Genomic DNA, 24,501 nt, shown 5'->3' on the forward strand with positions numbered 1-24,501 from the left:
ATCAAGAGCGTGAGGAAAACTTGCTGCAGCGGCTTTGGGTTTACTTTAAGTATCTTCGAGCGCTTTGCATAAATTTCCCGGCCAAGTTCGACGGAGTCACGCGCCAGTTTTGCAGCTGCAAGCCGGGATGATTTGCCGAAAAGCCAAAAGGATTTGGGACACAGTAGGCTCTGTATCCGCAGTCGTTCTTTTACATCGCTTTTTTTTGCATGGCGCATTTAATGCCACAATCGATTTTTCAATAAATTCCGGGGCAAATGTTAAAAGCCACAACCCCCCACAGGCAAAGGGGTTTAAGTGAACGGGGAGCGGTTGGGGAAGGGGAAAAATACCCGAACTTCTGCCGTAAATTTTCATATTTATTTATTTTGTCAATCCTTGTGCGCTGAAAGTTGCTCCTGAGGAATGGCCCCGGCTTGCGATAAAAGCATCTGCATAGGATGTATGTAGATACATGTATCTCCGCATGGGTCTTTGCATTCTGGCTGCGATAAGCGTGGCTGCTTTTGGTAATGGCCAGAAATCACAACGGATTCTCGGCGGTGCCAACTGTCAGCGGGGGATCCGTTGTCAAAGGATGGAGGACTCCTCAGATTCTTTGTCATATGCGCCACGCACCCGCAATCAAAAATATAATGCCCGAACTCCTTATGCTCGTGAATTTCTATATCTGCGACTGTGCGTCTCGCATGGAAACTCATAATATTTGCAAATGATGGACGTGAAAGTTTTTGATAAGTTTTCCGGGGGTTATGCGCAGAAAGTTGCAATAAACTTGTCGTAATGCCAGCTCTGCTGGCACAAACAAATTCATAATTCTGTTATTGCAAAATCGGTGAACTTTGTGCAGAAAATGCTGACCCAGCATTTTGCGCCCTTTGAATTTCAATTTCGGCACAGAACCTGTGCAAAGTCCTTTATTAATTAACCATTTAATGGCTCTATTATGGTAATTTATAATGGCCTTTGTGCTGGCTCGGAAAATTGGTAAAAATATCAATAAATTATAGATATTCCATAAAAGTATGGATACATTTATTGCATAATTAAATGGCCACCGCCAATTGGCAACATCATTTTTGTGTCTACATCTGCTGTCAATTGTGCGCCGTTTTTAAAATCTATTACGCGGCAATAGTTAATTTGAATTGATTTTGCCGCAGGGTAATGAATTATTTAATTTACTAATCCAGCCATCACTTTTGACAGTTTCAATTAGTGCGCTTTTTATGCGCGGCACTTAGCCCAAAAAAATGTGTTGTCTGAAAAACGGAAAACCATTTTAATTTTGAAATACACCAAAAGTAGTGGTTCGAGAGTGCCTTTTTCTACTATTTGAGAAGTGCTGCAGCCACATGAAAGTAATCCAGCTAAAGGATCATTCCCAACCGCAAACATTTGCCCAAAAATATGTAGGCAGCACTTTGATTTGCCGTTTTTAATATTTTTGTGAGCACCCTTCTGCCCCGCCTGGGTTTTCCATGTGCCCCTTTCGGGAAAATCCCCCCTTTCCCTACCGGAAAAACCACATGTGCTGGCTGGCACATGCTCATAAGTGAAATTTACGCATCGCTGCATACAATTCGCCAAAAAATGTTGCCAAGGACGGTAACTAATGTGAAATTCCGACCACTGCACTGGGAGGAAGTTCATAAATTACAAGCCACAGGATTGGGGTTTCTGCTACCTTGAGATGATTGAGAGATATTGGCAAATCAAAGTAAATGAAAAATTTCACAGTTCCGAAAGTGTGTCAACCGAAGGGCCTGTATGTAAATGTACATGCATTGGCCATGCCCGAATGTGGAACGATAAGGATTTCAATTTTGCAACGATTTTCACATAGTCAAATTTGCACAATGCATATTTGCTGGCTGCCTTGTTTTATTGCAGAATTTCTTGTTATTTCTTCATTTGTTTTTATCAAGCCAATAAATTACAACTAAGCTGGCGGGAGGAACTTCTCGTGTGTAAGCTGGAAAATTTTGCATATATAAGCTGCTTTTGTTGGCCTAAATACAAGCAACTTTATTTCGGCATGTGTGTCGGCTGTCGGTTCTCGGCTGGTGTGTTCATAAATCTCTCTGCCTGGAAAATCAACAAATCAAAAGTCAAAAGGCAGCAGCAATGGCAGCCAAAGGCAATGAAGCGCAGTGGATTGCCAGAAAAATAATAATGGCTAAATGTTCTAAGTATTTTGAATGGGCTAGTGGGGGCACTGAGGAAAAATGTGTCTATTATGATTTACAGGATCTATTATTAGTTTTTCCAGTCAGCGTGGACAATTTGTTTAAAGTTATAAGACACGATTAATATAAATAATATCTTTATTCGACCTTTTTAGAATTCATAAGCTTATATAGAATCTTTAAATTGAAAAACATTTTAGATGAATAATGTGTTTACTAACAAATAAATTAAAAATACCTGTACACTGCTAAAAAGTGGTAAATATCATGTTTAAAGAAAAATGTTTAAATTTTGGTAAAAAATATTAGTTTTGATGTTGGTCTAATTTTCTTATATATTAATATTAATAAAATAATGCAAATGAAAAATCCATGCAACAAACAAAAACAATCTTGCAAAATTTTAATATTTATTTAAATTTAAATTGATTTTGCAGTGTACACACCTTTACAAATAGATATATATATAATACAAGCATGTTTGCACAAATAGTATTAGTTCAAATATAAATATATTTTTGTATACAATGACATTATAATTACTGCTTCAGGGTGTGACTTTAACAAGTGTAAGCCAAGCTCTTCCGATTTCTTTCCGTGTGCCCCTTTGAACTGGACTCCGGATAAACTTTTCTTTTCGTCATCGGTCGATGCAACTGCCAGACCTAATGGGTGGTGGTTTTTGTTCTTGGGCGAGGTGCGCGCCGGGGCTTCTAAATAGCAAATTAAATGTAAACAACTAATGTTTCATTAGCAGCATAAAATGTGTGTTTAATTATTACCGGGGAACCTTGTCCTGCCCCCGTGCCGCACCGCCTTTTTAAACTTACCTAAAAAGTTACTTGCCACACACAAATACACATGCAATTAACTTTTGCTGTGTGGGCGGTGAATTTTGCAGGGGCAACTTTTGTTGTGCATTTCATCTGAACTTTTTCGTAAATAAAAAACGGGCAAAAAAGAAGCGAAATACTTTTACATATTTTTAACTATTTTCCCCCAGTTCCCCTCTGTATTGAGCCAGAACTTTATCTGCGCAAATGTGCAACGCTTTGTTTGCCAGCTAACCGCATTGAAAAGTAGCTGCTAATAGTGGATGTGGATGTGGGTGGGGATTGCCGCACCCTCGGGGATGGGGTCCTTGAATGCACCGCACTATCCCACCATCCCACACCATCCCCCACTTGTTGGAAACTTTGCAAATAGCCAAAGGCAACTTTTGCGCAAAATTAGCCCTATATATGATGCACGGGAAGACAAACCGAAGCCAAAGCCATGGCAAACAAAAGACTTCGGAGAGCTGCATTTAATTTGCAGGAGTCACCCAGAGATCGAGATCCCCCCCTCTATTTGTTTATTGTTCCCAAAGTCCGGCCAAAGTAAGCGAGACGATTGAATTGCAGTTCTAACTGTGCACTGCCATCCAAGCCGCAACGCATTTCCATTGCTTTCGAGGCACCCCGTGCCACTGCAAGTGCAACTCGCAGGCCATTTAAACGCGTTACGTACGCGTGCGTTTTTTAAAATGAATGACGCCATAAATATGCATGAACTTTTAACACTATGCAGAAACAGCTGCAGCTGCAGTCGCCGACAAAATGCCTTTTTAAATAACAGCGAGTACACTTGGAGGGCCGAAAAGCGGAGAAAAACGGCAACTCTTTGCCCAATTGGGCCCCCAGGCGATTGCTGGCCAAAATATTTATGCGTGGAGAACGCGAATGGGAATGGGTGCGAGTTCGGGGTGTGGGGGCCAACTGCCCATTTCATTACAACATTGTGCATACGCCGCGTTGCACATAATTGAAATGGCAAACAGTGAAAGGCAACGATTTTAACCAAATATGCAGAGACGTCGTTTTGTTTGGCATCGTTCTGCCAATGCCGATGTCGCTGTTTCGGCTTTGGTTTCTCTTGTTTTGTTTCGTTTCGGCAACTGCATCGGCATTGGCATCGGCATCCAATTGAATTTTCATAAAACGACGCACATCGCGGCAAGTTGAAATCAGCAAAACAACTACAAAATCAGAACAAGAGCTCAAAAAACAGGAGCCGCGCAAACAAAGCGCTCAACATTTAAACAAAACGTTGCAATATGAAGCAAATTAAAATGCATATTGTTTGTGTGCGCGGGTGGGGAAAGCGGCGTGCATTAAAAGCAGGCACAAAGGATCTTCATATATTTGCCGGCTATCTTTTTGCACTCCTGCAGAGCTTATTAGCTGTCGGAAAACATTTGGCTTGAATGAAAACGGGAGGAACTCTGTAGTAAGTAAAATATTTCGGGCTCTCACTGCTACAAAGTGTGTTGCATACCCAAAGGCGTTTGCGTGGATTGCAAAGGAAATTAAATCATTTTAGTGAGAATTAAGTATGGCCACACTGATTTCAGTATGATTCATACTGGATTTAATTATGCTTTATGGTTGATTAAAAAACTGTTTATAATTTCCCCAAAATGAATATAAGTTTTTTATAGAATTCATAGATTATTATTAAAATTTTTTTTTCGAAATTTAAATTTGTAATGTAAAATTAGTAATAATATAGTAACTATTTAAGAAAAACCCCTACTCCGTTTTTTACCAACTGGTACGTTTTCTCTGTAAAAAGTATCATTTTATGGTCATAGAAATTAATATCTCCCAAACTCTACTCTAGAAAGGCTTCTTCCTCTGCCGTCGAACATCCTTGAACCCTTCTAGCTCCAAATACAAAAAGATACTTTTAATCCGCCTTGACTTTCAAATATTCCCTCATCGCATTGAATGGAATGTAAGCCGTCACAAAATGAAATCCCAAATTTGAAGAGAATTTGGCCAGGCTTAAGCACTATCTCTGAATACCAGCCTCAATCTCAGTCCCGAAGCCGCAACTTTCTCTTTCTCCCTTGTCCCTTTTCAATTTTTTCGCCTTTTTCACAAATAATTGCGCATACGCCACGCTGGCTTTTGTGTATCTGTGCCTCAATGCATTTGCTTTTCTCCAGCGCCACGAAAGTACGATTGCAGCAATTTTACATTGAAATTATACAAGGCATCTCCGCCACAATAAAGGAGAGATTTACTTCTGCTCGTCCCCCGCTCAGAGCCAACGCCCCTCGCTTTTGTTGTGCAAACAGACAAAACCTCAATAAAAATGTTGCTACAATATTTGCAGCTTACGCGGGGAAATCTTTCACAATGCAAGGTACAAGAATATAAGGCTATATACGTACATGGACTGTGTATATTTTGTGCAGGTACGTACGACGAACGCATATTTCTTTGGCACTTCTTTTGCGCTCGTGGCAGCCAAAAGACCTGCTGGCATCGCTTTCACATTAACAGCCAAAGCGAAGCGTATGCAACTGCCAGATCGCAGGAAAAGGGACCGAAAACTCGGCTTGCAGGACGCAGGACGAGGGACGCCAACGTCCTTGTGCATTTTGTGCTGTGCTCAGCCAGCGAGAGCGAGAAATTTCCCAGCAGGCAAATATATTTTTCAATAGCGTCGCCGGCGACGTGATTAATGCAAATAAAATAAAATAAAAACGCTGCGGAATGGCGGGAAGTGATGGTGCATTCGCTGTCCTGCATAAATTTAAAGTGCTCGCAATGTTACACTTGAGACATCCGCGGGCTCGATAAGGCCGAAAGGTCTCTCTTTTTCGCCATTACAGGCCGCCACGTAGCTCATAAAGTTAATCAGCCAGCACTTTGAGCTGTTTTTCATGCCCCAACCGCAGTCGAAAAACAAAATAGAGAACTTCGCAAAAAATATAAAATAACAGCACAGGCGATTCGCACTACAAAGGCGCCCACCCCCCTCACACACATCCGGGCATTCCGGCCATGGTTGCGGGATAGGTTGGAAATCTATGCGCGGCATGCACAAATTTATCGCTGGCATGTTTTATGCAACCTTCACCCAAATGCCAAAGTCCTGGTCGCGGTCACAGTGGCCAATATGCTCGTCCAGGCTGCATCATTCCGCTCACGAATCCGCCCCCGATTTGCCCGTTTTCCCCCATTTTCCCGTTTGTCCGTTCGCCCGTTTTCCCGCTTTGCCATTCAGCCCATCACCCGGCCCCTTGTGTGTTCGCTTTTTGATGTTTTGAGGTTTTGGCGCTAAAAAATGCCTTGCCCCACGGCGTTCGACAAAAAACTATTGGCATTTTTTGCGAGCCGCATGCCCTGGCATCTCAGGCATGGGCATGCCAGCGATAGAGCCCCGGAGTCGAAAGTGAGGGCCCCGGACCCTCACATATGCAGAATGCCACCACGACTTCTGGCAGCTAGTTGGGCTCTCGATGGTCCAGCAGTGCTGTCAGCTGCAGATCACCGAGCTAAGCCACCGGGGAGACCCTAAAGATGTGGAAATAATTCACTCTTTAATTAACTAAATTGTTAATGCTAGTAGGCTAGGGAAAACAATTAAATTCTCAGTTTTAAGCACTTAAAGAGTGTATTATAACTTCAGACCGAAGGTTCTAGTTTCCCGGTTTTAAATATATCTTATTTATGTATCTGATAGCGAATCTGTTGATTGGGTCATCAAGGAGAAATTCAGGCTACTGTAAAATTTTAAATACTTGCGCCGCAGCAAACAAAACTACTGACTTTTTCTGATTAAAAAAAATTAATTTACGGAATTTTTCATTTTTGATTGAATGAAGCTCTCTTTAACAATAAATGCCAAAAAGTTCAACATTTCCACGCCTTAGTGCTTAATGAATGACCCATTTATTAGGAGCTCAAAGAGGTGTGCTTAACACTCAATTTTACTGAGTGCAGTTTTTTATCAAAAATTTAGCAAATTAAAATTGATAGAAAAAATACCCTTTTGGCTTCCAGTTCTGGCCAGAAAGCAGGCAAGTGGTCAACACTTGTGCCCAGTTGAGTGCGATGCGAGGCTATTGATTGGCAGACAAAGTGTAGCGCGAAATTGAAATATTGAGCGAGCTGCGAGTAGTTCAACCACAGCCAGCCGCAGGGCTTAGCTAATTTAGGGTCTCTAATTAAATATGAAATCAGAGCTCCCGCTAATGGTTATCGGAACCAGGACGGGCCTAATGCAATCGCCAGGTGGCTTTTGGGCTACTTTAAAGGGCCGCCGGGTACAGGCGCCATCTTTCATTGACATAAAAAAGGAACTCTGCCAATTAATTAAATATTATTTAATTTCTGCTATTTGTAAAAATTCCATTTATACTAAAAAACTTGATATAGCTTCTGATGAAATGATACTTTTGTTTTAAAGTTATTATGAAAAATGTTGTTTTATAATCCTTGGGTAATTCCCAATTCAATCTCAATATCCGAGGTGCATTTTTGAGTATGATATTCCCTAAATAATAATAAAATATATAATAATATATATAATATAATATATGTATTTTTACAGGACTTTACTCTTGCAAGTTTAAATGTCAGCCTATTAAACACAGTCTTTTCGCTGTCTCCGCCGACTAATGTCTGCCTTATGGGCGAGTCAATCTCGAGTCAAGTTCATCTCGTCGACTGCCTTTTCGCTCGCTCAGCTGCCACACACGCTTGACTGGCCTCCTCTGGTTCCCAAAAACAATTGACACTTGCCGACAATCTGCAACCAGCATCAAAGTCTCGCCATCGGCCCCCTTTTGCCACTTCCATGCCACTCCCCCCGCCCACTGAATCTACATTGTCATGCGGCCCTGCTGCATTTTTCCCAGTCAGCGAGGAGGGAGCAAAGGCCAAGGGGCCAAGGAGCCATGGAGGCAGGATCCAAGGATCCAACGAGGAGAACGAAACTGAGGAGCGTAAGAAATGGCACTCGAAAGCTGCGGAAAAGTCGTGATTGCAGTCGAAAACGCTTAGCAAGACGACAAAGGGGCGTGGCAGGGGCGGGTAAGTGGGGACACGCTCAAAGCGAGCCATAAGAAAATAAAGCGAACGGCAAACATGGGGAAATTGAAGTGAAGTCAAGTCTCGGATAGCTGCAGCCACTGAGAACTTGAGACCAAGGTGAGGAAAGGCATTGTTAGACGCCTGGCCCGTTCAAACACTCATGTGTGGTGCACTGAGAAAAAAGTTTACTGGAAAAGTGTGTATGAATAAGAGGAAAATCTTAAGATATTACCCCAAATCGTACTAAGAAAATATAATGGAATTGGCTGACATATTCATAATTTGATTTATCCTAAGAATACATAATGTGGTTAAGGGGTTATTTATAACTATACTTTGAATTCTCTCAGGTTAGAAGAATATTCTATTTAGAGTAGAAACAAACTATTTTTGTTTAATAATATTTTAAAATTATAGACATGAAATAAATTCACTTTTATCTTCAAAACGGCTGTAAGTGCCCACAGGTCCCAGCAGTATATCATTTAATTTCGTTAGTAAATATTATAAAACCTGGTGGCATCCAGTTTATATTTGGATTTATAATATTTATTAAAAATATTTTTAAGGAAAAGTAGTATTATAGGAATGGATTATTATGCCAAACGTTAAGATAAAGTTATAAGAATTATTCTTCGAAAAAGGCATTAAATCAAAGTAAATAATATCGTTTTCCCCCGTGCATTCGGAGAGTAGTCAAGGATCTGATCCCTGTCCCTTTTAATCCACCCAGGATCCAAATGAAAACTGAACGACCCAGAGACTTGAAAACTGCTCGGCCAGGACTCGCTTCATTTGAAGGGACGGCTCCTTTGTCAATGTTTATTGTGTAAATTACAAGAGAGAGCGCAGCATAGACAACAAATAACTGTAATGGCTTTGTTTTGGTCATGGCTCATGGCTCGTGGCTTATAGCTCAGGTGGCCCGAAAGGAGGCGAAGGACATTGCCCCATTGTTCTTAGTCGCCCATCCGCCAAGGCTACATAAGAAAATATATAAAAACAAAAACAGTTAGATAAAAAATCATCATAATGGCGTGGGCAAAAAATGCGCCAAGGCTGCGGCGGCAACAAAAGCATTTCGTTGCGGGCCACACGGGTCCTTAAAGTGTCCTGGACTGGGCTGGATCTTCCACCAGCTTCCTGCCGCGAACTCTGGCCACATTTGCGGTTGCCAAGGCGCATCATAAAAATGTTAATGAAGTTCGCAAGGCATCAGGAACGCGCTCCACCTCCTGGCCCATCAATTCTGCTTTGAAGTCTGGCTCCGGAAAAGCAAAAAAAAAATAAATTAAAGGAAATATCTTTATCAAATAAAATAGAAATTAAGTGTGACCCAGAAATGGAACACAAAATGGCTGCTTATTTGTAATCACATAAGCTCACGTTCTGACCTACCCAACAATATTTTTTAACCTGATACGAATTTTAAATAAATAAAAATAAAAATAGTTCACGGCCTCGACTTCCGGATCCCCTTACTCAGAAACCGGTCAAAGAGTGTGAGGGAGATGGAGATGTACATGCAGCAAATCGTCTATTTCGGAGACTTTTCTGTTTGCTTATAAGTTTTCAATAAATAATTCAAATTGAATAATTTTGGCACGCAGATAGGTATGGTAAATGAAATAAAATGGTAAATCAAAAATTCAGTAACGAGTATAAACATCAAACTACTTATGTTACAGAATGATGGTTAAATGCATACACCTAAAATTTGGTTGAATTTCGAAATTATTTCAAAGTTCCAGCCTATCCTGGTGATATATCCGATCACATATGGACATGGGAAGGCTGTGTTTGCTGTGATTGCGCGGCGTGCGTGGGGCGATGTCGTGTTCATAGATGATGACAGCCTGTGCCTTTGTTGCCCCTGCCGTGTCGGTGCACCGAAAATATGATAAATGACATTTTCCACTTGTTTTCCATGATGATAATTTATACTCCGTTCGCTTCGCAGGCACGAATTAGTCCCAGTACCGCCCTGCAAAAGGGCCGGCGGCAACAATTTTCATTTATTTTTTCACTCCTCCTTTTGGCCAACAATTTTTACTTGCACATTTGCTTGCCAAAAAGGAATTGGGGAGAGGGGACAAAAGCAGCGGCAGAACAGAAGATATATATAATAAAAGGAAAGGAAAATTCGCAACGTTGATGGATGATGAATAATGATTGAAGCCATGTTGCCAGCCCTTGAAACGCACCACCCCTCCTCCCTTTTTGTCATATATGGCTGTTGGCGTTTTTACGTTTGCTTATGTCAATTTTGCTCCAGGGAAATTACATACATTTCATTTCGTTTGTATCGCTCAAAAATTAGTAGGTGGCTTGCAAGGCAGCTGCCAAAATATGAAAAAAACAGCATAAAATTTGTGGAAAAATTTTACTCAACAACAACAAGAGGCGAAACCATAATTTGGCCTTAGCTGCAAATGCCCCACAGGCCAAGGGCAAGTTATCTGCGTGCTCCAGCCAGAAACCGAAACTCCACACTCCAGCTCCCTTTCTTGGAGTCCCGAAAAGATTGTCATACCATTTTCTTTGGCGAACCCACAATGCGGTGGAGCTCTCAGCTGTTGCCGCTCTCATATTTGTTTATCAGTTTGGGCAGAGCTCGCTTCATTAAGGCAAAATAAATACAAATTGCAAATTGGTTTCGCTTTTCAAATGAACTGCCGTCCGGAGCATATTAAAATTTAATGAATTTCGGAATGGAATTGGTGCTGGTCAGGCCGTTTTATTGTAGCTCTCACCCACCTGTTACAAAAGGTGGGGGTATCGCTCATCACGTTTTGAGGTCATATTCAAATTTTACAAAGGTATTAGGGGAGTTTTAAAATAGATTGAAAATATTTGCATGGTATTTATTAAGGAAATCAAATAAAATCTAGGAGAAGTACTGTCTTACTAATATTTATAATATTCAATGTGCATAGTCAAATAAATAGAATACAAATATTGACAAAAATTTCGAATTTTCAAATATGATACTTTTATTTTATTGATTTTAAACCTATCTAGATTTTTATGCGACTCTCAAAGGTAAATTTAAAGATATGTCGACACTGTATTTGCCCACGATTTTCTATCCTATGGCACATGCAAATGGCTTCCTGCATCCCTGATTTGAGGTCATGTTAAAATAAAGCCGACGTAACGTATTCACTCTTTTTTAAAATGCAATAAAATATTTTAGCCAAAGCTGGGCGAACAAACAAATCGAAGCTATTGACGGCTTTTCCACTCTGACACCTTTGTTTGCCAGTTTAAGAGCTGCCCATGTGAGCGGTGCATGTGTGACTGTGTGAGTGCCAGGGTGTGTGTGTGCTTGGGTGTGCCTGTGTGTGCATTTCCGGCTTGGCGCTTGCCACGGAGACGTCGCTACCAACGTCAGAGGCGTCCATTTTGCTGTTGCCTCGGTTGTTTTGTGCAGCTTAAAATGCAAAAATAAATACCACACACACGGCAGCTTTCACCGCTCACTCTCCCTAGTGCCTTCTCTCTCTCGCTTGACTTTCTCCTGCTTTTGAGCTCAAGTTTATATTACGCTTGGCCTGTTAACCGCAGCTGCAGTGTGTGCGGATTGACGGGGGGATGTGTGTGTACTGGCGCCCAGCTAAGCACTGCTGATTGAATTCTTTTGTGCTGTGATTTTGCAACACTTTGGCGGCTCTTGGCCCACTTTGCCAGACCTCTCACCTCTCGACCCCGGCACCCCGTTACCCCCAGGCACCCCTCAATCCCCCTCGGCCGGCAGAATCCATCCAGCCGCGCACCCTTTGGCCGCCAACATTTAAAGTAGCAAATTTCCACACACTCGCTCCAAAGGTGCGAAGTGTGCATATAAAATTTGCACCTGTATTGCTGCATTTTTCGTTTTGTACATTTGTTGCTGTTTTTCACTTTCACTCTGCCCAAAAAAAGCTGAAGAAAAGAAAGAAAAAAGGGGAAATGTACACAAGAGCAAGTGGAGGAAAAACGAAATGCAAAACAGCAGCAGCAGCTGCTAAATTGTCGTGCGGCGCATAAAACTCTCTTTTTCTTTCGGGACCCAAGTGTTTGGCCAAGACATAAAACATTTTTGCAGTGAGTGAAATTAAATGCCAGCATGACACTGAAATGCAGCCCCATGCAGTGTGCCAAGACGAGGCCATTAAAATGCGCCAACTTGGCGTTCTGGTTGCGGAAGTGTGGCCCATATATAGGCGAGAGGCGGGAGATATATGGCCATGTTCCGGCGCCCACTAACGCCACAATGGCAGCTCCATACCTATCAGTTTTGGCGACTGCAGACGAAAAATGCTCGGAATAGAGATATTTCCACATGCCGGAACACGTTCGTGGGCTTAAACTGCACTAAACGAAAGTAAAGAGCCCCATTTTGATTATAATTGTGCATCTAACTTTGTAAAGTATTTTCTAAATCGTAATTCATTCAAAAATAGTTCAATTTACTTTAAGTATTTCACCGCATATATTAGATTTTTATGGGATATCTCGTATCAATATAATTTCACAAGTAAATCGTCGAATACATTTTAAACTTAAAGGTGGGAAATAGATGTGTATATATCTTATAGTTAGAAACCGAATTAACGTGTTCTGCTAATCTTATACTTTTAATGATGTTTAATACCAACGTTCACAAGAGTATGCTTTATCTTATTTTACGCAAGACCATTTCTATTTTCTTGAGGCTAACATTTAATCCCAGTGCATTTATCTTTGCCAATATGCCAAGTGTAATTAAAAATGCAGGCCAAGCTGGAAGCCCTCCTCGCTCCTCCACAGAATCCCCCGCGTTGCATACTTCGGGGCGTCGTTTAACTTTGCACTTAACCAGAAGGAGCAGTTTGAACGCCAGCAAGCGGGCAAGAAAGCGAGCAAACGTAAATATCATTTGCATTCTTAAGTGGAGCAGCAGGGGCGGCGAGCGCCTTTAAGCAGTTTGCTGGCAGGAGCCCGGGGAAGTCCCTGGCCAAACGGCGGGGTTAAGCCACGGCTATAAACTGACCCCGGGGCAGCCTGCAGAAAACGCGGCCACCGCCGGCGGCAGCAAATCAACGCCAGTGCCACTGCGGGCGCCTTTTAGGGCCATAAAATCAGCTAAAAGCAGCCACAAAACACCAAAGTGCCAGTGGATCAGCGGGCCAGCCGTGAGCCGCGGGCACGGAATTTATTTCAATAAAATGTGCATTAGTAGAGGGCATGCAACAAATAACTTGAGGCTTTTAGAGTGCACAAAAGTGTGCACCGAAGTTGCTGGGGAATGCAAACCGAAGCAGACCAAAACAAAACAACCCACAGGAGCAGCCTGAGTCACACATATTAATACGGGCTCGAAAGTCTCGGCGTCGTCTTAGCAGATTTGCTAATACCCCAAAGTATGAAGCATTTTACCCATGAGTAACTCTATTTGAAATCCATTACTGCCAACAAGTCTGCCAACAATAAAAACTGCAAAAGTTTCAAATTTATGTCAAAAAAAAAGAAATAAATGTGGAGAGAGAAGAAGCCCGCTGGAGAAAAGGCAGTAAAGCCATGAAAGGAACTCTACACTGGAAAAAGCCAAAAAGTAGAGCACGGCTGAGGAGGGTGGAAAATGGGGCAAGCGGGGAATCGTTCAGAGAGCAAAAACCCAAACTTGAACAATGGAAAATGTGTCGCAACATCCAAAGTGGAGGAGTACACTCTGCCATTGAGGTTTTACTGCTCTTGTTGCCTTAATAAAGCCACAAATCAATCCGGGAGTGCTGAATTTTCGCAGAGCTATAATCTATTCGACCACACTTTGAGTTAAATAAGTTATATGGTCGCACTTTGAAGGCAATGCAGCGTTGGTCACACTGAAACCCAAGAAGAGTCATTACTTTGTAGCATATTTTCACAGCGGTTCAATTAAAAAGGTGGAAAGTTCACCAGAAAACAGGACAACAGCGGAAGTGGCTGCTGCAAGTTTTTCAAAGTGCCATTTGGTGCACAAAGAACTGTGATAAGAGTGAAGCACTCAAGCACTTCGGATGGCCCCTATATGCGGAGCAAAAAACCCAAACAAAGGCATAGACAAAATGTTTTTTTCTATATCTTGCAGCACGGAGTGTGTGGAACACATAACTCAGCATAAGAAATCCTGCAAATTGTTCTTGATCTAAGCAATATGCATATTCCTTCCAAAAAAATATTTGATATGTGCATTTCATAAAGCAATATGTAAAGTTTGAGTTTGTCCAGCAAACAGGATACCTTTATGTTTTAACAATATGGTTATTAATTTTATATTTTCTTGGTAAGGTAAATCCACTCTGCCCGCTAACTGAACATAAATCCGACCAGTAATTTCCATGTTATTTAACGAGCAGATTTATTCACTCTTGATTTACTAACTTGCCTAGGCCACACAAAGCTCAAAGTAGTTGGCAAAGAAAACTTTCGACATTGATGAAGACCTCCCTCAATCTGTTGATTGGCTTGGAGTAGGGACCGTTCAATCGTCCAATCATCGATGCCGAAGCCACAGAAGGGTACCCCAGACGTCACTCATCTTTTTCGGGGGCCCACAGACTGCACTTTCACTTGCCTCGGCCCGGCTTAATGGCGATTCCATGTTGGCCATAACCCTGAGTTTGACTTGATGTGACGGCCAGCGTCACTGGCTCTTCAGAACGGAAGTCTCCGGCAGGTGGAGTGGCCTGCTTTGATTTGCATTTGCGAACACATTTCCTGGCCCCAACAATGCCGAGTTGTAAATACTCGGAATGGGCCTGCGTTGTTGTTGTCTGGACATAAATCTTGCTCAGTTTACAGCACGCTCTCCTAAATGGCCTTTCGTTGACATTTTATTTAGCGAGTATAAACATATACATGCTTTATTCTTGGTATTTTTGTTTTCGGTTTGTCGGACTGGCTGACAGCAAAGCGATTTGAGCGGACAGCGATTTTAGCATTTGGCCGTGCTGAAAAGCTTATAAAAATTACGAACGGCAATGAGTGGAAAAACTTGGCAGGTTGGAAATTAGATTTTGAATATTTTATGCCAGCACTTGGTGGCCGGAGATGTGTATAAAATTTATACAGAAATTCTTTTTAAATGCTGGCACTTTTCAAATTCCAATCTGGCTGTCATGTCAGCTTGACAATTTGCCCAGTCAGATGCACGAAATGGGAATGTTTGAATGCATAATCCGACTCAACATGGGTGAAAACAACTGATACGTATTTTGCCTGCTAGCTCGGCTAGGATTTCTCAAAGGTGGCGATGCTTCCGATGGGCCTCGCTCGGCTGAGTGATAAATAAAATAATATAAAATTCAGCTACCTGGGCTACTTTGCTGAGGCTTGCAGGTTTCGGTTTCCATGTTCCAGGTTAAAGGCAATTTTCCTGACACACCCTGAGCTGTAATCAAATTTAATGGCCTACCTCAAAAGCCAATTCAATTTACACTGAATCAAAGCGAGCTGCCTGCCAGCTTCTTCTGGTTCTGCTGCCTCGGGCCTCGGCTTACAGTGCGTATGAGCAACGAATGGCAATGTGATTAGCAGGCACTTTGATGACTTCATAGACAATTTGGCCATTGTTTTTTCGCCCCTCGGACCTTTTGAGCCACTAAATTCTTTGTTAATGTGCCATTTAACGGCGCGGACCAGAGTCAAAGTCAAGTCGGGTAATTTCCTTTAATGGCTTTTCATTTCATCGATAGTGACACTTTCGATGGCCATCGTGATGCCGTAAAAAAGACAACTGCACACGGGCAGGGGGCGTGGTCAATTACTCCCTCACTTGGCCCCGAAAGGAGTGCTAAACAGGAAATGATTTTCTGGCCACTCCAACCCTCTGGTAATGAAATCATGAATTAGATTTTGAGCTTGAAAATTGTTATTGTTTTCGGCCAACTGACTGGCTAAATGACTTTCGCACAGCATTGTGTGCTGGCTGCCAGGGATGTTGCCCTGCTATCTCTGTGTGTGCAGGGGAGTGTGATTTTGGGTCTGGGTTCTGGATTCTGGGTCCCGGAATGGCTTGCTTTGAATGCCGGCTGCCTCGTAGCATATTCCCCAAATGTCTATAAATCCTTTTTAAATGTTTTTAAGCTTTTGTTGGACATTTTCAGTACTAGCTGCAGTCTGCAGTAGCAGCAGTAAGCTGGGAAAGCGGGGGGAAGGCTGGGAAATGGGGGGCCACCAGCCCTCACACACACACAAAACCAAAAGGGAACAATATTAACGTGTCAACGAGAATTTATGTTTACCGCAACTGGACAACTTTCAAAAGCAGCTTCAGCATCCTGCTCCTTTGCTACTCGAATGTGTGAGTGTGTCCTGTTGGGGTGTGAGTGTGTTTGTGCGGAAGTGGCAGCAAATGCTTTACTGTCTCGCCAGTTGGTATTTCTTTCCGCTTTTCTTTTTTTCCTGGCGTGCCCCATTGTTGCCGCACAGCTTTGGCACACATACCAGAGACCGAATCGAGAGTCTCGCATGCAAATGATCCATAAATATCAACACTTTTGCTGCCCGGCAATTGAGAACGCTCAGGCTAAAAGTGGCCAGCAATTTATAGCCCCCTCTCTTTCTGGCCAGCAGCCCCGTCTCTCTCTCTCTCTCTCCCCCTATATGTGCTTATGGTAATTGTGCTGAAAACTTGAAGCGTTTTGCGGTCTGCGCAGGTCCCTTGGCCAAGGACTTGAAATGTTGGCGGGCCGTACATAAATAAATTACATTTGTTGCTCATTAAGCATTGAGTGGCCGGCAGGACGGGGGCGGAGGATACGCTCGGTTGGCCTGAACTTCTCGTCCTTAATGGGGATGTCTCGCATGGGCTCGGATGTGTGTGAGTGTGCCATCCATCCTCGATAGGATACTCGACATTTGGGCCTGCTTTAAAGCGTTAATTCGCTTTCGAGGGTGTGTATAATGAAGGGCTCAATAATTGAGTGACTACCGAATTGATTATTTAAGCCTCAATTACCGGAATCGCAGCATGTCCTCCGCTTGACAGCGGCCACACATCATAATTAATAATTATTGGAATTTTCCAAAGGGGCACAATATGCAGTGGGCCAAGTGGCCGGCACATTCCAAACCAAAGCCTTTGCCCCCCCGGGCGATGCGACAAAAGCTGGAACCCGAAAAATCTCAAGTCCAAAATAAACACAAACAATGGAGTATTATTTTGGTGGGGGTGGTGGAATGGCAGGCATAAAGTGGGCCAAAAAGTGGAGGGGATGTTGACCAAGGGAGTTCAAGCAGCGTATAAAATTCATAAAATATCCGCACTTGGAAAACTCGGCTGCTGGTCGCCCGGGCTAAAACTAAAAACCAAGGCCCGGGCTAACAGTCCAAGATTTTTCTATATTTCCTTTATTTATGTTTTGAGTGCAAACAATTTTCTTGGCTCTGAATCTATATATTTTTTTCCTACTTGGTCTCCGTACTTCCTGCGAATGTGCTTTTGCTTTTGTCAGCTGCACATGTGGTGCGCCCCCTGCCGGTCCGGTGGGCGTGGCCTATTCATTATGGCTTTGATATTTCATAGTCAAGTATTTTACCAGAGTTTTGTACACAGAAGGAGACCAAAATGATCTCTAACAGTGATTGATTGGCCATCATTTAAGATACTTAGGCGGCTTAGTCGGTTGAACTCTTGTCTCTAGCACATAAGGGTTCTGGTTTTAAAGGCTCTACATTCGATGGGAATTAAAGAAATACAGTTTTCAGTGTTTTGCTTTTGCATATATTTGTTTTGTTACCATTAAAGTGCTTTGGAAACCATTTTTAAAATTTTACAGATAAATTGTTAGATAAAAACTGAAATTCAGTCACATTGAATTTAAAAATTAATTAAAACAAAAATTTCCGCACATGATATGAACAATTAAATTCGACGATATCTTTTCTATGCCAAAATCATTTTACCTCAAAACGGAAACGTTTGTTGTAGCTCTCGGTGGTTACGGTGTTGAAACTTGACCAATTTGATGGAAATACAAACATCGGAAAGCTGATATCCAATGGACGGGGGATCCCCGGGCGACAATCAAAATAGGAACAACTATCGATGTGCACAGGGGAAATAATTTGGATCAATTTTACATTATTGGTCACTCAATTCACACTCCACGGGCGGTGTCCATAATGTTCGGTTTAATCAGACTGAACAAAGACATCGCGTTGGGGATGAGGCGATCGCTATCGAACCGCTGTCATTGTTTCAAATGCAAATCATCGGACCAGGCCACTAAACAGCACACAGGAGGCCCTCCACAGAGCACCGGCATTGTCGCCATCAATCCCCCAAACTGTCCCTGTTCTCCACCCCCAACAGGATCTGGACCCATTGTTGTTATTATTGCTATTTGATTTATGCCCATTGCGTGTGCATTTAAGTGCAAATTGTAGCCATGTTACGGATGCCTTTCCTATTTCCCGCCCCCATCACCGTTCCCCAGCATCGTATTTGTATATTGCATTTTGTAAACATTTAATATTCCAATTATGTCGCACAATTGAATTGCGGCTATGGGCATTCTGTCCTGCGCTTGATTTCGGTTCTGATTTTCTTGTGGGACCAGGCCCACACTGTTGACGTATTCATGACTGATGCTGTAGTTAAAGCCGGTTTAGAATGCATATATCACTGCTTTAAAAATGTTATACAAAGCGTATCGAAATCATTACTGAAATGATTATAGCTGTGTGGTTATTATTAGTTTGTCATATGCAAAATTTTATCGCTTTAACCATACTCTTATTTTGATACCATTTTTAGTTTATAAAATTTTAAAGCGCTTGTGTCAAAGAAAATTAGGTTGATTTAATTTACTTTTTGTTTTAATATTCCTTACTTTAAGATTTATAAGCTATCGAGTAGAAACATTAACCTACCCATGTATACTTAACAGCCAAACCTAAATTGTCCTTAACAGAATGTTAGGCCTTAGCAGAGCTGTTGCCCTGTCCTATAAAAAGTCATCCCCTATTCAGTTAACATCGCTGCTCCTTACCCCAGCGAGGCCTTTGCATTCCACAAACTCAAAACAGACAGACCGCTAACAGAGAAGCAACCCCTAGAGCAGCGCACACGCTTCTGTTAAATGCCCGCTGCCAAGTTTCCCCTGTTAAATGGGAACAGTACTAACAGAAACCCACCCCTAACCATCGGTTAAATAACAGCAATGTAATGTTAGCATATATTATTCATATTAAAGACCCGTACTTGAGCGGAGTAAAACCGGGACTAACGCCCCGTAATATCTAAATTTAGCCTGGCCAGGAGCTTCGAGAAAATGGTTGGCCAATGTGTCGGATGCAATTGAGACGGTTTGATTGGAATGTGTATTTGAATCCGGCTCTTCGAGCAGAGTCTCAGAAAGGTCGCTGCCTTGACAACGGGCAATATGTGTATATTGTATAAGCCTTCAGGTGGAGCAAAACAATTTATGCGATAAGCATGTGTCTGTTTTCATATCAGTTATGCCCGTCCCGAAGACAGTTCATGTTCTAATTAGGGCCGAACAATTCAATTGTCCTGCCATCGAGGCCAGGACGGGGAAGGGACAGGACAGGGACAGGGTTAATGGTTAATGGAGGGGGTGCGGACGTGCAGGGTGCAACCTATCAGCAGACAAACAATGGAAATTCATTTAAACAGCAAATACAGGGCAATGAAATTAGTTTGCATAACATCGTTACTCGTTTATTAAATTTGCCCCATCCAACCTTCGGTGGAATTATTGCAACCGAGCTGTATATAGTGCGGAATACCTACAGCTCATAATGCCCCGACCGATAAGCAGCTGTTGACCAGCCACATCGTCGGGGCACTTGAGAACACTTGACTCTGCCCATCGAGCTCCGATCCAATGCCTCCGACTGCCCTAATTACTCCTGGCAACCGAGCTGAGTACTTAACTGGAATTGTATAAATATGTGCGAGGGCATAGCAGCGCATTCCGTATATATACGGGCAGCCAGGCGGAAGGCGGAATTTTTTATGGGGGAGCCCGCTGAAAAGGTTGAAATTGTCAATGGGTGCGGGCGGAGCAGTATTAAATAAGTATTCAAGTATTCAAGTCTTTGCCAGGCAGAAGTGCCTCGGAGACCGCAGCTTAGTTGGCCTTTAAGGCGGAAACAGAAGCTCTTCAAGCGATTTTCAGCCAGGCAAGAGGACGGGACGGGCATAAAACATCAAAGCTCGTTGAGTGGATGCGTTTGGAGAACCATTAAAGTCTAGCCATTTGATGCTGTTTATGCAGCCTAAACTTTGCGAGCGGCTGAAACAAAAGGCAAACAGAGGGGCCGAGCTTGACCTTCGACCTCGGCCAGGAGCCTTCATGCGGGTCAATCCGGCCCTGACCCCTGACCCTGCTCCCCAGCCTCCTGTCAGCTGGCCTGCCACTTAAGTGGGCTTTTAGTGGCCACACCCATTTGGCGCCTCCCAGCCCCCTGCTGGGCGATTGTTGTTGCTCCAACTTTAGAAATGTTTTCCCTTTCCAGCTTTTTGCGATTTCTTTTGGGTTTTTGATTTTATTTTCTTTTTTTTTGCAGCAGGGAGAACCATTTTCTATATTAATTTTTACACACGAGCTAGCATTCTGGGCATTTTTGATAAGCAAAATAATTATCCATACATATAGATTTATTATTTATTTTTGCTCGCAGGGGCCAGGGCGGAAATTAAAGACTGCCACGGCGAAGACAGTTTGGCTGAAAATGCTGCAGCCGCAGGCGAAAATAAATTGAAATTTTCATGGCCACTGTGGGGCGGCAGGGCACAAAAAGAAAAAGGAGGCCTAAAAAACCCTGGCTCCACGAAACGAATGTCGAATGCAGTTCTTCTCGCCTCGGCTCATGTGTTTATGATTAATTTCCTGGAATAAAACAAATATGTGGCCCGTGGCTCGTACGTGACAATGATTGGATTAGACCATGGCAGATCGCCTCGGGCGCTCCGGATTCCGGCGGATTTGAATGAAAAGTTTGCAGAGCTTTTAAGAGTGCCCCACCTCTATGGTATTTACCCACTTATTATCCAGCCCGACCGAAAGTTAATTTTAAATTCCGAGCTCAATTTCGCCCGAGTAATTGCTCATTTGAAAAGGGCAACTCAGCAGCGTCAACTGAGCTCCGTTTCGACAAAAGCTTTGTGCTGGCACAAAAATATATATATATAGTATAAAAAGAAACTCTTTATTTACTGTCAGCCACTTGGGCCAATTAATTGCTGTTATGGGCGAAAGACTTGCCCCTTTGTGCGCTGTCACTACCAGCAGATTGCGGACTTTTCCGGAGATAGTGTGCGGGATGTTTCAGCCAGCGGAGGTAGTTCCTCCGCACCAAGTACCTGTGTGAGCTCATTAACCGAGGGGCGGGGAGGTGGGCGATGTCCGGGGTCCAGTGGAGACGTCCTTGCTCCCTTGGAACCGCCTCCCTCAATCGGAAACTCAAACGGCTGCTCAAGCTGTTGCTCTTGCTCCGCTCCTGCTGCTCCTCCTGCCACGAGCATCCTTAGACGAGGACGAGTTAAGTAGACTACTAAATGACGGCGGGCTCCGTCGGCTGATGATGAGCTTGGCTCGCTCCGAGTCTCGCCTCGTCCTCCACCTCGTTGTCCTTCTATATTCCTGATGAGGGTTGCCGTTCGCCGGCTTGTCGAGCTGTCGACTGGCGATGGAGACGGAGATTGAGGAGCTGGGGCCGGAAAGGGGGAAGGCCTCGCACTTAAGTGTGTTTTCAAAATTAAAGCCTGTTAATGAGATTCGCTTTGCTGACTCACGTTAAGTGGCTTAGAGTGTATCGTAAGTAAGCACTTTTGGCATAAAGATCAAGCGACAGTGGCTGCCCGGATTCGGATTGCCGGCACTTATTAAAAATAATACCCAAGGATTTCGATGGTTCCACTCACAGGTAACAATGCCGAGTGGCCTAATGAAAAGGGCCATCGATGTTGGACTTATTCCACGCTTTAGCACACCGACTTATGGTTGAAAGTAGGTCAGCCTGCCAAGTGGCTTACGGGAAACTTGCTATTGCCCTGGTAGTAATATTATGCAACAATTAAAGGTCAAAGGCTGGAGCTAACACACATATTCATTTTGATTGATCGATTTATGGCTCCGGCATCTAGCCAATTATTCAGGCTCCAATGCAACGTAATTCATTTTACCAAAGTCGATTTGTTTGCGGTTAAATAAAAAATCCATAAAAAGAGTCACAAATAAAAAATGGTATTTGAAATTTGAAATTTGTGAATTCCGATTGCGTTTGGCACAAACAAACAGTCGCACACGCACACAGGTGGGGACCTAGTCAAAGGGAAATAAAAACATTTACAAGCGCTTTCGAATGGGGGAAGCCCACAAAATAAATGATGTTCGCTCACGTGTTTTGAATGTGACAGATTTGAGCCTTTTGTCACGATTGTTGATGATGGGTTAACAAACGGCCGGGGCAACAACAGAAACAGCAGTCGGCAGCGCTCTGTATAAATATCAGCGGAAAGTGTATGCCAAACGATAAGGAATTTGTCAACATCGCCTTGGCTGAGGAGTTAAGTCCTTCCTGATGGGTTTTCGGTCTCACCTGATAAATGGAATCGTATGGGGTGTTGGCCGGGAAGGAGTTCTTCCGGAGCATATTGCAATCTGTAAGTTCAGATAAAGAGGTGAAGGGAGTTCCGAAGCTGTGATACATATATTCTTCACTTTATAGGAAAATGTAAAAGTTCATGTTTCTCAGTTTTAAGCTGTCTTGTATTTTGAAATAATAATTTGATTACTATTTTACCAGAAAAAGTTGATTTCATTTTGAGGTAAAACAGAATTGTAGAATTTATTTTAAACTATAGATATACGAAATCTTTTTTCCTTTGTGCTTACATATACATTCCCAATTAATTAAATATTTAAATAAATATATAATTCAGCAAAGCTAAATATCTTTATAACCTGTCACTCTAAATGATAATATAAGTTCCTAGTGATGTTGACAAGCACATGAGTACATTGAGTATCCCCTCTAGTAACTTTCTACCAAAAAAAACAGTTTCATATGAAATATGAATAGACGCCAAATGAACTTTCCGCAGATCGATTTCCCTCATAATTCCCACTCACGGTTTCTATTACTCGGGGTCACTTTGGGACAATTTATCAGGGTGGTAATGCGACCTGCGGAAACCCCTTTCGGAGCCAGCCACGTTCCTGTCACCTTGCCATCATTATCGCCGCCATCATCATCATCGCCATCAGCAGGCACCCGCTGATCACATGCCAAGACATTTTATAAGTGCCCCGGTGCTCGACATTCGTGTCACGCAGCAAAGTTGTTACTCAAAAATGTTCGTCGGAGCCATAAACGTGCGACAAGTCGAGGGCAGCAAATGGGGGGACTTCCGAGGTGTTTCCCTATAGTTTTGTGCTGCAAATTGGCAGTTGTGTAAGTCAAATTGTAGTCTGTCTATGTCACTTCCCCCGGCCACTGCTCTCTTAAATTTGTGGCTTCCATTAGCCGAAAGAAATCTCGGTAGGAAAGAAGCAAGAGAAAATAAACTGATGATGTAGGGAAAAGGAAACTCGCTTAAAAAAAGCAAATTTGACCATCTGGCTGCCAGTTTATTTCGGGGGCAACTTTGACGATGGGCGCAGATTATAACTTTGAATGTTATGTAATTAACAGATAGCAGGAAACTTTGCCATCACGCATGGCCTACTGCTTTGTTTCTCTCGGAGATTGTATCTCTGTGCCACTGGGCCATACGTGAACCAAAGTGATTCACTTAACGCTACACGCCATTAATCTGCCAATGTTTCGCCGGTTCTGGTGGTGCTCGAGCACTAAGGAGAATTAGTAACTCTAAAAAAACAATTTTTTGTCAATAATAATCTTTAATAAGCTCTAACACAATATCCTTCTAAGTTCCAATAGTCTGAATATCAATTCCTGCTTAAATTATAATGATTTAAAATAATTATAAATCCAACAAGGTTATATACATAATTTTCAATCTTAAAGTAAAGACTTGAATTCATTTAATGATTTTTCCATATATTTATGTATATTATTTTACTTAAAAATAATTTTGTTTTATTTAAATTTAAATTTATTTTCATTATTGGAACGATTTTTTTTTTAGGTATATCTTATACCTATGATATTTAGAAAGTATTTCTGATTAAATTTCAAGTATGATTTGTTTTAATAATTAAATATATAATATTTTTAATTCTAACTTTGTGAAATACAAAAATTTTTCCCTGTGAAATGGAAGCGGTACTCTATCTTACAGATCCATTGTTATCCCCAGTGTACCTGCAACTACTCTCCCCATCCCCAAGAGCAATCTGGCCATAGGCTTTTAGGCTATTTTTACACTTGCGGTCCTTGGGGCGTCTTTAATCAGCGTCACCCCTCTGCGGTTCGGGGCTCGTGTTCATGGGCTCGTGAGTGGACCC

The sequence above is a fragment of the Drosophila biarmipes genome, chromosome 3L (assembly GCF_025231255.1).
Source record: "Drosophila biarmipes strain raj3 chromosome 3L, RU_DBia_V1.1, whole genome shotgun sequence".
NCBI lineage: Eukaryota > Metazoa > Arthropoda > Insecta > Diptera > Drosophilidae > Drosophila > Drosophila biarmipes.